The following is a 16531-nucleotide window of genomic DNA, read 5'->3' on the forward strand; positions in this document are numbered from 1 at the left end:
TAGAAAATCTTTGGAGGGAGCTGAAAGTCCTTATTGCCCAGCGACAGCTCCAAAACTTGAAGGATCTGGAGAAGGTCTGTATGGAGGAGTGGGCCAAAATCCCTGCTGCAGTGTGTGCAAACCTGTTCAAGAACTACAGGAAACGTATGATCTCTGTAACTGCAAACAAAGTTTTCTGTACCAAATATTAAGTTCTGCTTTTCTGATGTATCAAATACTTATGTCATGCAATAAAATGCAAATTAATTACTTAAAAATCATACAATGTGATTTTCGGGATTTTTTGTTTTAGATTCCATCTCTCACAGATGAAGTGTACCTATGATAAAAATTACAGACCTCTACATGCTTTGTAAGTGGGAAAAGCTGCAAAATCGGCAGTGTATCAAATACTTGTTCTCCCCACTGTATATGTATGTATGTATTTATTTATTTATTCATTTATATTTTTTGCTAAAAATGTGGGGTTCAAAACAGGTGGGGCTCTGCCCTGAATGACCGGTTGCCACTGCCCATGACCCATCTTACTCTATTTTCTTCACTGCCTCAGCATATGACAACTTCTGCACTACTCCTAACTCAGGAAACTGCAACCTGCCTCTCTCGCCCTGTAGGGGCCTGACTGCATGAGGTGGTCTTATTTTTTTTCTTCTTCTTCTTTGAGGTTTATTGACAGACTACACTCATAATGTGTAGTGCCGCCACCTGCTGTACGGGGTAGTAGAAAATACCCCTAAAATAAAATGTTTTTGATGAACAAATTCATACGAATAAATAAATAATAAATAAAAAACACTAACCAAATTCACGCTACTACCCTGAATTTCAAACAAAAACTCCTTCAGTCGGATTTAAATGTCAGATCCCTACACAGGCTCAGGAACCTGGGACGGGGAACCTCGTCATTCAGTACTCACTGTAATATTTCAGCCGTAAAGCCTTGGAGAGCCAGAAATCTATTTGCCGCCTTGACAATGATGTATAGCTTTGATTTTTTTTATTAGTTCGAGTAGCACAATTTATCACTTGCGCTATAAACACAACAAAATCCACCTTCTTCACTATTAGTGTGTCGGGATCCTACTCCTGCATGGCATTCACTGCAGATTGTGGGACATTCACTAACATCTCTTCTCTATTCACTCCTTCAGCTATTTTCACTGCTCCTCCACATAGGAGACCTTCTGGATGGCCCTGATCCTAGCTCCTGCAACCTCCTTCATCCTTACAGGACACTCCGGGAACTCGGGAATGTAATTACCATCTCTAACGTTCTGGGTGTCGTGAGTGGGAAGTCAGGCGCAGGAAACAGAGAGTTCAATATAGTGCTCTTTTAATGCACACACGGTGAACAACGGCCACCCCACGAAACACTGGGTGCTCAAAACAAATGCCCCAGACACGGGGGGCGAAAACTGTCCAGCAAACTCCACGAACATAAACCAACACGTTCGTCTACACCAAACACAAAGGTTACAATAATTAATCCCGCACAAAGAAACGGGCGGGCCGGCTGACTAATAAAGCCCAACTAATTACAACAAACTCAAAACAGGTGTAACCAATAAACACATAAGGAGGGGGAGGAAAGAATCAGTGGCAGCTAGTAGGCCGGCGACGACGGCCACGGGAAGGGGCCATGGGAAGGGGACTCGGTCGGAGTCGTGACACCCTCACAATTTCAACAAGATGCTTAATCTGACTCTTCAACTACTACACATTTATTCCTTCAACAAACACTTGCCATGGGTCCAATTTTCTTTTACAATTGTAACACTGCAATGGCTTCTGCACATACGGTTTCACCGCAAATCTCACATACCCAAGTTTATATACATTGGGAGAACCACTTCATCAAACAACAGTAAAACCGATAGGCTTATATCTTCTTTCCATCTATCATTCGATTCAAGCAACGTGTGTCTACCATTCCTGGAATGTTTTCCTTAAATCACACAGATTCTTTGTCCAATGAGACACCAGAGTTGACACCTTTCACCGGTGCCCTACTCTGACAATCATAGCTTCCCACATCATACGTTAACATCTTGTAGAGCAACAGAGCTTTCTCCTTTTGCGCTTTGACACACGAAATCAACATCATACCGCTCCTGGTCACTCTGACCAATTCCACTTTATCCAATTCTTCCTTTATCAACTTCGAGACCGCAAACGGGTCACCCAAAAAATCATTCTTGCTCGTGAATCGCACTTTAACCATGAACTCCTGGTCATTTCTAACTTTAGTCCTTCCTACTCCACTCTTCTTCACCATCGTCTACTCATTATCATCAACTGTACTCGTGCCAAGAGAATAGCACAATACTTCCGCTTCCGCCATAGCTTCCAGCTCCTCTGCTTCGTCCAGCTTAGCCTCGTCTTCGATCTGCAAGAGGTGTGCTTGGAATATATTTAATTCAATTTTTTAGCACCATTTTTTTTGCTTCTTAAGGATGCTTTGATCTGGATCCTGGAGTGTGTGTTACCCTGATCTGCACTATAAAGCATATGTGAAACATAAACGAATACTGGCCCAAACATACAATGCCTTCAGAAAGTATTCACAACCTTTTGTTTCAGCCTGAATTTGAAATTGATTAAATTGAGACTGTGTCACGAGCCTACACACAATACCCCATAATGTCAAAGTGGAATTCTGTTTTTAGACGTTTTTACAAATTCAATAAAAATGAAGAGCTGAAATGTCTATAGTCAATAAGTATTCAACCACTGTTATGGCAGGCCTAAATAAGTTCAGGAGTAAACATGTGCTTAAAAAGTCACATAATAAGTTGCATGGACTCACTAGGTGTACAATAATAGTGTGTAACATGAGTTTCAAATGTATCCAACACAAACAATGATCTGTCGAGCAGTGAAGTTCAACCACAGATTCATCCACAAAGACCAGGGAGGTCCCTCACAAAGAAGGGCACCTTATTGGTAGATGGGTAAAAATAAAAAAGCAGAAATTGAATATCCCTTTAAGCATGCTGATGTTATTAGTTACACTTCGACTAGTGTATCAATACACCCTGTCACTACAAAGATACAGGTGTCCTTCCTAACTCAGTTGCCAGAGAGCAAGGAAACCACTCAAGGATTTCACCATGAGGCCAATGTTGACTTTAAACAGATACAGAGTTTAATGTCTGTTATAGGAGAAAATGAGGATGGATCAACAATATTGTAGTTACTCCACAATTCTAACCTTATTCACAGAAAGTAGCCTGTGCAGAATACGAATATTCCAAAATATGCATCCTGTTTGAAACAAGGCACTTAAGTAATACTGCAAAAAAAATGTGGCAAAGAAATTAACTTTTGTCCTGAATACAAAGTGTTATGTTTGGGGCAAATCCAATACAACACATTTCTGAGAACCAAACTCCATTTTCAAGCATAGTGCTGGCTGCAAAATGTTATAGATATGCTTGTAATCTTTAAAGACCGGAGAGGTTTTCAGGATAAATATTAAATATTAAATATTGTACAATACAGGTGTGCAAAGATTTCAGACATACCCTGAAAGACTCACAGCTGTAATCGCTGCCAAATGTGTTTCAAACATGTATTGACTCAGGGGTTTGAATAATTATGTAAATGAGATATTTATGTTCTTAATTTTAATTTCCTCGTGAGATTAAGAGCGTTCACACTGTGCTTCAGCAGCTGACAAACACATTTGAATGTGTGGCAGGGCACTTGTCCCACGTCACCAAAGCTAACCCCCAACAACACAAAGCAGGCCCGACAACACAGCATGATACCCCCCCCCCCCCCCACAACACCAATTCAGTGTACACAGCTTAAGATGTGACTCACCTATACGCCATTGAGAAAGCCATCAACATCCACCATGGCTAGATATCATCTGTAGCATCCATTGAAGAGCTTTTGTCTTGTCTGATTTGACCAAATACATATAATTCTAATTAGTTAGGTTTTGTTTTTTAGATAATATTACTAATTTAATCACATTTAAGAAACATTTATTGATGCAAGTATGTATAATAATATAACAATAATATGTTTATATTACATAATAGTAACATGTTATGTTAACAATGTAATAGCCAACAATTTCCATCTTGAGTAGATAAAGCCCCTATAGCCTACTTTAGGAACATGGATTACTTAAATATGTTGTTTTCTAACACAAACATTCAAATAATTGTTTGCACAGCCTACACATATTTTGTGTTTGATTGTTAAAATACTGCTTCATCGTAATGTACAATGTGACATTCTATTTGGAGAGTTTCTCCCATTCTTCTCTGCAGATCCCCTCAAGCTCTGCCAAGTTGGATGGGTCTCTCCAAAAGATGTTAGATCGGGTTAAAGTCTGGTCTCTGGCTGGGCCACTCAAGAACAATCAGAGACTTGTCCCGAAGCCACCACTGCATTGTCTTGGCTGTGTGCTTTTGGTCGTTGTCCTGTTGGAAGGTGAACCTTCGCCCCAGTCTGAGGTCCTGAGCGCTCTGGAGCAGGTTTTCATCAAGGATCTCTCTGCACTTTGCACTGTTCATCTTTCCCTCGATCTTTACTAGTCTCCCAGTCCCTGACACTGAAAAACATCCCCACAGCATGGTGCTGCCACCACCATAATTCACCGTAGGGATGGTGCCAGGTTTCCTCCAGACGTGATGCTTGGCATTCAGGCCAAAGAGTTCAATATTGCTTTCATCAGACCAAATAATCTTGTTTCTCATGGTGTGAGAGTCTTTAGGTGCCTTTTGGCAAATTCCATGAGCCTTTTACTGAGGAGTGACTTCCGTCTGGCCACTGTACCATGAAGGCCTGATTGGTGGAGTGCTGCAGAGATTGGTTGTCCTTCTGGAAGGTTATCCCATCTCCACAGAGGAATTATGGAGCTCTTTCAGAGTGACAACTGGGTTCTTGGTCACCTCCTTGACAAAGGCCATTCTCCCCCGATTGCTCAGTTTGGCCGATCAGCCAGCTCTAGGAAGAGTCTTGGTGGTTCCAAACTACATCAATTTAAGAATGATGGAGGCCACTGTGTTCTTGGGGACTTTCAATACTGACAAAACATTTTGGCAACCTTCCCCAGATCTGTGCCCTCATCACAACTCTGTCTCGGTGCTCTTTGGACATTTCCTTCGACCTCATGGCTTGGTTTTTGTTCTGACATGCACTGTCAGCTGTGGGACCTTGTATAGACAGGTATGTGCCTTTCCAAATCATGTCCAATTGAATTTACCACAGGTGGACTCCAATCAAGTTGTAGAAACATCTCAAGGATGATCAATGGAAACAGGATGCACCTGAGCTCAATTTTGAGTCTCACAGCAAAGGGTCTGAATACTTTTGTAAATACATTTTTTTTATACATTTGCAAACATTACTAAAAACCTGTTTTCGATTTGTCATTATGGGGTATTCTGTGTAGATTGATGAGGACTTTTTAAAAATCAATTTCATAATAAGGCTGTAATGTAACAATATGTTGAAAAAGTCAAGGTGTCTGAATACTTTCCTAATGCACTGTATATGCCTGCCATCATATCATTTTGGCTAGTGTTCTTCATAGATATTAGATGGCTGGTGCCACCTAACGGACAACATTGTAACTGCACTTGTGGGTACATTTCCTTGACTGTTATTATATGCTATAAGCAACAAGTTGCGCAGAAATAGCCAGGTATCTTTTTACTCACCTTGTATGCTGAGAATCATATTACATTTCATTAACTTTTGATTCATATTTAAACAGTTCGCCTCGGCAATGTTGTGTGAACCTACTGTGACTGTTAAGGTGCATGGTTTGCCATTGTCCTGCTGCTCTTACATCATTCAGTATAGAGTACCACAGCATGATTCATAATACCTATAAAACAAAAACAAGGAAATGGTTCCAATAATTTCTCCACCATACATTTTTCCGATAGGTGATTTTAGAAACACTTAAAATAAGGGCTGTGTTTCATGTAGGTTTCCCGTGGCATGACATTTTGATAGCTGTGTATATCTCTCGAGGACACGGTGGCTTTTAACCATATATTCGCCTGTATTTACCCCCAAAACTGAAATAATAATTACCTGCTGGTGTGGCTATCATAAAGAACTACAAAAGCCATGATGAGTTGGACGAGACTGCCGAATCAGGGCAAAGGTAAGAATCTCTAATCTCTATCTCTCTCTAAAATTTCAAGTTTTATATTGACACAGTACCTGTTAGCAAAAGTGTCAGATGATGTGTAGGAGGTTGCATGGATTTGTAGTCTTGCATGATGTCTACTTTGATGATAATTCGCATTTTTGAATCAGAGTAAACAGAGTTTTACATGGTTATCAAAACATCACACAAGGGTAAGCCTACATGAAACACAGACCTTATTTTAAGTGTTTCTAAAAATTTGCTACGGGAAAAATAAATGGTGGAATAACAATTGGAACCATTTCCCTGTTTGATTGCTAGTTTTTATGGGTATTATGACACCTCCATTGGGGGGCACCATCGAGAACATCCTGACTGGTTGCATCACCGCCTGGTATGGCAACTGTTCGGCCTCCGACCGCAAGGCGCTAGAGCGTAGTGCGTACGGCCCAGTACATTACTGGGGCTAAGCTTCCTGCCATCCTGGAATCTTCTTAATAAATATTTTAATAATAAATATATATTAATAAATATTTGGATTTCATGTGATGGAAAAAACAAAATAGTCCAAATTGGTGAGTGAAATGAAAAAAATCACTTATGTATTGTATTCAACCTCTGCATATGTATTCAACCTCTTAGCTATGAAGCCCCTAAATAAGATCTGGTGCAACCAATTACCTTCAGAAGTCACATAATTATTTAAATAAAGTCCACCTGTGTGCAATCTAAGTATCACATGATCTGTCACATGATCTCAGTATATATACACCTGTTCTGAAAGGCCACAGATTCTGCAACACCACTAGGCAAGGGGCCCCACCAAGCAAGCGGCACCATGAGGACCAAGGAGCTCTCCAAACAGGTCAGGGATAAAGTTGTGGAGAAGTACAGATCAGGGTTGGGTTATAAAAAAATATCAAAATCTTTGAACATCCCACGGAGCACCATCAAATCCATTATTAAACAACAAACCTGCCAAGAGAGGGCTGCCCACCAAAACTCATGCAACAGGCAAGGAGGGCATTAATCAGAGATGCAACAAAGAGACCAAAGTTAACCCTGAAGGAGCTGCAATGCTCCACAGTGGAGATTGGAGTATCTGTCCATAGTACACTCGACAGAGCTGGGCTTTACGGCAGAGTGGCCAGAAAAAGCCATTGCTTAAAGAAAAAAAATAAGCAAACACGTTTGGGAGACTACCCAAACATATGGAAGAAGATACTCTGGTCACATGAGACTAAAATTTAGCTTTTTGGCCATCAAGGAAAATGCTATGTCTGGCGCAAACCCAACACCTTTCATCACCCTGAGAACACCATCCCCACAGTGAAGCATGGTGGTGGCAGCATCATGCTGTGGGGGTGTTTTTCATCGGCAAGGACTCGGGATACTGGTCAGAATTGAAGGAATGATGGATGGTGCTAAATACAGGGAAATTCTTGAGGGAAACCTGTTTCAATCTTCCAGAGATTTGAGACTGGGATGGAGATTCACCTTCCAGCATGACAATGGCCCTACTGCTAAGCAACACTCGAGTGGTTTAAGGGGAAACATCCAACTTGAAGGAGCTGAAGCAGTTTTGCCTTGAAGAATGGGCAAAAATCCCAGTGGCTAGATGTGCCAAGCATATACAGACATACCCCAAGAAACTTGCAGCTGTAATTGCTGCAAAAGGTGGATCTACAAAGTATTGAGTTTGAGGGGGTGAATAGTTATGCATACTCAAGTTTTCAGTTTTTAAAAATCTTATTTCTTGTTTGTTTCACAATAAAATATTTTGCATCTTCAAAGTGGTAGGCATGTTCTGTAAATCAAATGATACAAACCCCACAAATATAACATTTTATTCCAGGTTGTATGGCAACAAAATAGGAAAAATGCAAAGGGGGTGAATACTTTCGCAAGTACATCATTGCATACCTTGCACACCTGCAATGTTTTGGGGTAAATCTGGGAGGGATTTTGATAGTAAACTAAACTAGTTTATATGGAAAGCGATGTGTCTCTTCAACCCCGTTACAGTATTCAACCCTGTCACCCTTGTCTCAACCCCGCCACATGACAATATTTGTTAAATAAAATGGCAACGATTAATAAATATGAATTTGATGTTTTCTGAGCTCAGTCTGAAATGTTAAGGACAATCCCAAGAAAATTAGACGTATGTTACAATTCTGAATTGAAAGCATTTTTTAATTTAAATGCTGACACTTGTGTCTATTTCAGGGTTTAATATAGTAAAATTCTGAGATTTGACATACATTTTATATTCATAATAATTTAATTTGTTTGGGGACACATGAGCATTAGGTAAATATTAATTTATTTTAACAAGTATCTTTTATAATAATATTCAGACAACTTTCATATTGTCTGTGACGGGGTTGAAGATAAATGGTGTCCATATCTGTAATGAATACGATAGGAGACAGACACTGGTTTCAAGCGCAGGGAGCAGCAGGTGTTTATTAGAAAAGGACCACAGGAGGAAGCAGGTAGCTTGGTCCAGGGACAGGCAGAAGGTCATACACAGGGAGTACAAACAGGTAACGGTACAGGCAGGGTAAAGGCTAATGATGTAATCTGGGAGATCAGGCAAGAGGCTGATGACAGGAAATCAGATAGGCAAAAGTACAGGCAGGGCGTCGTAGGTGAGGATAGCCAAAAACTATGATACACAGGAGGACTAATATGGAAAAATGAACAGAGCTCCGAATAGAAAGTGTAACAAAACAAACAATACCTCGGCGCAAAGAACTAAATAGTGTGTGTAAATGACCTACAGGTGTGTGAACAGGTGACCAGAATTCTGGTGATTGGGATCTGGAGAGTGAGCTGCGTTCAGGGGTTCTATGTCTTTGTGAGCTGGAAAGTGGACTGGAAAGTGAGCTGGAAAGTGAGCTGCATTCAGGGGATCTATGTGTTTGAGAGTGTGAGTTGGAAGCAGACGTTATAATATCAGACAGAAATTGACAATAATACAATATTTGATGGTAGTGAGATTTTAATTTAACATTCAAACTTAAAATGAGTAAACATTCATGGCCAAATTGAGGATACTGTACCTATACATTTCATCTTATGTAATCATATAAAGTGTGCATGTTCAAGATAACATGCACAGGATATCACAGGTCTGTGGAGATCTTCACAATTGTTGCAGAATCTCTTACACCATGTACTTTTAATGTAATCTCAACTGCAATCCAGGTAATTTCGTTCTGCTATCAGAGGAAGCACAGTGATAACACTTATGTTGTATAAATAAACAAAATATCTGACGTTGTATTCCCATCTGGACTTTGCTGTGCTTTGAAAGGTGATAGACATTTGGGTGACATCTAAACCAAAAATAAGACATTGTTTTTTCATTGGAATTTGGTTGTACTTCTAAATGGTTGAAAGCATATTGATGACACATTGGAAATTCAACTATCTTTTGGCTGTGATTTGGTTTTCTTCTCACATTAACATGAAAGTGCGACCTCAAGAGGCCCAGATGGCCTTTATAACTTGAGAAATGTGCCTGGAGGTAGTGCAATGTATTCAACTCTTGACGTATGATGTAAGTTAGTTGACACCACTCACTAGTGTAGGTTAGAGGTAAAACTAGCTTGTAGAAATGCGGTGTTCATGCAGACCATTCTCTGAACAAAGTTTAGGATATTCTATTGAGTTTACCAGTCAGGCCATTAAATAAATCTATTGGCCAGGGTTGTGGTCAATTCCCTTAAACTCAGTTAAGTCAGCTAATAAAGTGCATTAGCGTGGCGAGATGTGCTGTATGACGTACTACAGAGGATGCAGTCATACCTTATAAATACTCTCCTGACATCAGTAGGATTTGATAGGTCATTTGACCGGGAAGGAATTGCCCTTATAAATTCTTGTCTGGGGTCAAATACATAGGAGATGCTAACGGGATGTGAGCAGTGTATACTGTAACTGCTCAAGTTAGTAACACAGAGCAACCCTAATAACATAACTAGTTGTCCTGTCATTCTGCACATTTTTACACGATACTGAAATAAAATGTTGCTGTTTTAAAGCAAATTTCTTGCAATTCTATACATTTTTCCATGAGACTGAGAGTAAATTATGCAGTTTTACAGCTAATTTCCAAAACATTTATGTTATGGTTTATGGCGTATTCATATGCTATCTGGTGAGGGGGCTGCGGGGGTGTGTGGTATGCCAGTATATTTATTTATATCCTCTAGTATATCTGGAAAGTACCCACATAGGTGACAGTAGCATTCATCTCTTCTGTTTATTTTGTGGTCGATACGGACATGTCACAAGGATAGGAAAACATTTAGGGGTGTTGGAATACAAGTTGCCTCTAACCCTGCTAACCTTCACAGTACATCCCTCACTCTGCTGGCAGGAAACCCAAAACGTCACTGTCTATCATTAAAGGAGATAACAATACTGTGGCTGATATCACTATCAACTTATCACCAAAAATAGGCGCATGATGTAACACAGTCGGTGTTACATTTTGTAATATTCAATTGTACAGAAGAAAAAAGCTTGATCCCTTGTTAACATCCCTTGTTATTTGACCAGTAGTTCCCTTGATATTGCTGAATGTGCTTAACCTGTCCAAAGCCTCTAAGACACTTTTGAACAAATCGGACTGTCCACACAGAGCGACGGGCCATCACCTCAAATGAGCGACGTTCTCCCTGGCCAGTGCAGGCATGTCCCAACCATCCCTGCTCGGCTGTAGTACTGCCCCAGCGCACATCCACGTGCCTCTCAAAAGCCATATGTTTACACAAGATAGCTACCACTATCGCCGCTCTACCAGGAGTAACAACTTTTGTCTCTATATTCTCCAGATTAGATAGGAGAATATTTTGGTCATGGAGATAGATTTCAAACTTGAATGATCATATCTCCAAGTCAATTAATCAGGTAATGTTTAATGGATCCAGCCAGACAAATAACTTTGTTTTGCGTGTGTGTGTGTTTCTATGCTATAATTTCAAAATGAGGCTGTAAATTGTTCTTCTCAAATAAATGAAGATATGTATCAGTTTAAAGACCATCCCTGGCACATACTTTTATGATCTTTAAAAGGTTGACTTTGGCAGTGGCGATTTTAGCATGTAAATCTTGATGTGGCAAACTCCCCAACATTTTTTTAGATGCATGCCAGATAAGCCACCACACAACACAACACAACACTGAACAATATGTTAATTGCACACACACATCAATTGATTAATGGACTGCTGAATGTATATTTTTCTCTCTTGCTTTGTTTGCTCTTTTCAGTATTATATCTATCTCTGATATGCTACCCAGGAAAGGGTTGAAGATAGCCCATATTAATACTATATGTAGCCTTAGAAATTAGGACCATGAAATCAATAACTTAATAACATCAGATAACATTCATATATTAGCCATTTCTGAAACTCACTTACAGTGGTTCCTCCTTTAAAAGCATTCTGCAGCATTCTGTAGCGCGTCATTTAATTGTCAGCCATTTATTCTGTTGCTGCAAGTTAGTGCTAGTTTGACAACCAGAGGGCATCTTTGAGAAGCATTTGATAGGCTTCCATATTGGCATTACCTGAGATGGGGAGGGCACGCAGGAGACTGGGGTCAATTCCCCAACAGGGGGGAATGAGCCAATCAAATCAAAATCAAATCAAATCAAATGTATTTGTCACATACACATGGTTAGCAGATGTTAATGCGAGTGTAGCGAAATGCTTGTGCTTCTAGTTCCGACAATTCAGTAATAACCAACGAGTAATCTACCCTAACAATTCCAAAACTACTACCTTATACACACAAGTGTAAAGGGATAAAGAATATGTACATAAAGATATATGAATGAGTGATGGTACAGAACGGCATAGGCAAGATGCAGTAGATGGTATCGAGTAAAGTATATACATATGAGATGAGTAATGTAGGGTATGTAAAAATATTAAGTAGCATTGTTTAAAGTGGCTAGTGATATATTTTACATCAATTTCCATCAATTCCCATTATTAAAGTGGCTGGAGTTGAGTCAGTGTGTTGGCAGTGGTGGCTGTTTAACAGTCTGATGGCCTTGAGATAGAAGCTGTTTTTCAGTCTCTCGGTCCCTGCTTTGATGCACCTGTACTGACCTCGCCTTCTGGATGATAGCGGGGTGAACAGGCAGTGGCTCGGGTGGTTGTTGTCCTTGATGATCTTTATGGCCTTCCTGTGACATCAGGTGGTGTAGGTGTCCTGGAAGGCAGGTAGTTTGCCCCCGGTGATGCGTTGTGCAGACCTCACTACCCTCTGGAGAGCCTTACGGTTGTGGGCGGAGCAGTTGCCGTACCAGGCGGTGATACAGCCCGACAGGATGCTCTCGATTGTGCATCTGTAGAAGTGCTTTTGGTGACAAGCCAAATTTCTTCAGCCTCCTGAGGTTCTTCACGATGCTATCTGTGTGGGTGGACAAATTCAGTTTGTCCGTAATGTGTACGCTGAGGAACTTAAAACTTTACTACCCTCTCCACTACTGTCCCATCGATGTGGATAGGGGGGTGCTCCCTCTGCTGTTTCCTGAAGTCCACAATCAGCTCCTTTGTTTTGTTGACGTTGAGTGTGAGGTTATTTTCCTGACACCACACTCCGAGGGCCCTCACCTCCTCCCTGTAGGCCGTCTCGTCGTTGTTGGTAATCAAGCCTACCACTGTAATGTCGTCAGCAAACTTGACGATTGAGTTGGAGGCGTGCATGGCCACACAGTCATGGGTGAACAGGGAGTACAGGAGAGGGCTCAGAACGCACCCTTGTGGGGCCCCAGTGTTGAGGATCAGCGGGGTGGAGATGTTGTTACCTACCCTCACCACCTGGGGGCGGCCCGCCAGGAAGTCCAGTACCCAGTTGCACAGGGCGGGGTCGAGACCCAGGGTCTCGAGCTTGATGACGAGCTGGGAGGGTACTATGGTGTTAAATGCTGAGCAGGGTCGATGAACAGCATTCTCAACTTGGTATTCATCTTGTCCAGATGGGTTAGGGCAGTGTGCAGTGTGGTTGAGATTGCATCTTCTGTGGACCTATTTGGGCGGTAAGCAAATTGGAGTGGGTCTAGGGTGTCAGGTAGGGTGGAGGTGATATGGTCCTTGACTAGTCTCTCAAAGCACTTCATGATGACGGAAGTGAGTGCTACGGGGCGGTAGTCGTTTAGCTCAGTCACCTTAGCTTTCTTGGGAACAGGGACAATGGTGGCCCTCTTGAAGCATGTGGGAACAGCAGACTGGGATAAGGATTGATTGAATATGTCCGTAAACACACCAACCAGCTGGTCTGCACATGCTCTGAGGACGCGGCTGGGGATGCCGTCTGGGCCTGCAGCCTTGCGAGGGTTAACACATTTAAATGTTTTCCTCACGTCAGCTGCAGTGAAGGAGAGTCTGCAGGTTTTGGTTGCGGGCCGTGTCAGTGGCACTGTATTGTCCTAAAAGTTATTTAGTCTGCCTGGGAGCAAGACATCCTGGTCCTTGACTGGGCTGTTTTTCTTTTTGTAATCCGTGATTGACTGTAGACCCTGCCACATACCTCTTGTGTCTGAGCCGTTGAATTGTGACTCTACTTCATCTCTATACTGACGCTTGATTGTTTGATTGCCTTGCGGAGGGAGTAGCTACACTGTTTGCATTCGGTCATGTTTCCGGTCACCTTTCCCTGGTTAAAAGCAGTGGTTCGCGCTTTCAGTTTCACGCGAATGCTGCCATCAATCCACGGTTTCTGGTTTGGGAATGTTTTAATCGTTGCTATGGGAACGACATCATCAATGCACTTTCTAATGAACTCGCTCACCGAATCAGCGTATTGGTCAATGTTGTTGTTGGATGCAATGCGGAAAATATCCCAATCCATTCCGTTGTCCTGGGTGGAAGGCAGAACACAGGATCCGCTTCGGGAAAGTCATATTCCTGGTCGTACTGGTGGTGAGTTGACGTTGCTCTTATATTCAGTAGTTCTTCCCGACTGTATGTAAGGAAACCTAAGAGAATCTGGGGTACCAATGTAAGAAATAACACTTAAAAAAAATAAAAAACTGCATAGTTTCCTAGGAACGCGAAGCGAGGCGGCCATCTCTGTCGGCACCGGAAGTATGTATGATTAGGATGTCATTGTAAATAAGAAATTAAGTGATTCCATATGTGTTATTTCATAATTGTGATGTCTTCACTATTATTCTACAATGTAGAAAATAGTAAAAATAAAGAAGAATCCTGGAATGAGTAGGTGTGTCCAAACTTTTGACTGGTACTTACTTAATTAATTAGATTAATATTATGGTGTTTCTATTCCATGAAAAATGAAAAACCCTCTGGGTTTCTGGTAGGAATGGAACGGAAAATATGACGCTGTACAACGTGATGCTCAGAAATTCAGAGCGTTGTCAGAATGTCAGTTTGTAAATTCAGACCATTTCGCTCACACGTTGTAGGGTTGATTTGAGCGTTCTGGCCTTACAACGGCAGTCAAGCGCACAAGTTAACATTGGTTAGCTTGCTAGCTACTTCCAGACACAAATGAGACCACTCTGACCATTTTACTTGCCCTAGCAGAGCTGGTTAGGCAGTTTTCGTGTTAACCAGAGCATTGGTGACTGTAACTGTGCTACTGGAAACAATTTAATTATGCTTTTTTTGCCGACTTTTACTGACACCGGCCATATTCAACGGGTGTAAACTCATTATACTCATTATTCTGCGCTCTGGTACTCAGACGAGAGTGCTCTGAAATCTGTGTAGATAGCCAGAGCATTTTACGAAAGCATCCGAATGTCCATTGAGAACACACAATGACTATACCATTTTGATAAGCTAAGAATGACAGGAATAATCAAGTCAATAAACGTTGGGTAGTTAGATAGCCTATAGTTAATATTGATGTATAAGATTGATGTATAACTACTAACATTAGGCAGATAGCTAACATACCGGTACATACTGCTGTAATGATATGCTATGTGGTTCGTAAGGACAGCATAGCTAATAAATTGTCAGCCAACATTAACATGTAAGGTAACTTATTTGAAAAGTCATTACTTTATTACATTGAGTAGCAAGCTACCGTGCTCTATTGGCTCTGTGGCTTGAGCATAATTTTGGTGCACAGTCAATGGTCTTTGGGCAAGAAGGCAAGAATGCACCCTGCTTGTTTCATTTGAAGTCGTGCACAATTATCAGTTTATTATTTGGTTTATATAGCCCATTCATTGTCAGTTAGAGACACAGTAGTGCGTTGGGACCCAAAAGCATAAACAGTGCTCTAACTCCCCCTTGGTCCTTAGGGCAAATCTGGTCTGTGATAGAACAGGGTTTTTTCACACCTAGCTCGGCTATTACACTATTCTTTAGCAAAGGTTGAATAGTCTATTGTTCAGCTATTAGCATCCCTCCCCAACTTGTGACGAATGGATGTCTTTGTGTAGAGGGCATTTAGTTTTTTCAATCCAAAATAATTTTTCTGAAAGCAACATTTTATTTTCAATCAAAAATAATTGTTCTGAAAGCAAAAGCAAGGCTAGGCTAGAAGCAAGGCTTCTTCAAAGTAAACATTTTTTTGCAATCAAATATTTTGTAATAGAGCACAAATCATTCTGCATTTTATTCCACAAAAATATTTTGAGAACGAAAAATGTATTTGAAAACTAAATTCCAATTTAATTTCGCTACCAACCACCCTCCATTTTGGCCATTTTTTGAGTGTCAGTTTGGCTATAACCATTACTGTTCAGCTTTTCTTTCTGACACAAAATAAGTCACAGTGGACACCTACAAAGAAGGACTGTGTGATGATGGCATCTCAGGTAAGCAGAACTGGGTGTTCTTCCGTCCAACTTTTACATAACTAGTAGTTAGCTCCTAAGATTCAGTGTCGGTTCATAACATTGTACTATATTACATACATACATACCGTAGAATCTCAAGCTAACCAAAAGCATTTAGCATTTAACTGTCTTTCATGGCAACTCATAAGAAGGCCATGTCCACTTTGTTTCATAGTCGATACAGTATATAATCATATTTCATGACAGTGAACGGTTAGCTTTTTTTAACAGAAGGATGAAAGAATACAATGTCTGTCATGGAATGCTATTCTGATATGTCAGATGAAGAGGTAGACCAGAAAGTCAGCGCCATTAAGGCAAGGGTACCCCATGCGGGCTTTAGAATGGTCAAAGGATGTCTCCGAGCAATGGGCCATCGTGTACAATGGCGAAGAGTTAGGGAGTCTTTGCAGCGTGTAGATGGTGCAGGTATCATTGCCAGAATGATCCAGCTTGATTGCATTGCTCGGCAAAAATACTCTGTTCCTGCTCCCCTGTCTCCCGTTGTCACACCCTGACCTTAGAGATCATTTTTATCATTTATTCTCTATTTTGGTTAGGTCAGGGTG

This window comes from Oncorhynchus mykiss, chromosome 22 (genome assembly GCF_057628025.1).
Source record: "Oncorhynchus mykiss isolate SJ-2025 chromosome 22, ASM5762802v1, whole genome shotgun sequence".
NCBI lineage: Eukaryota > Metazoa > Chordata > Actinopteri > Salmoniformes > Salmonidae > Oncorhynchus > Oncorhynchus mykiss.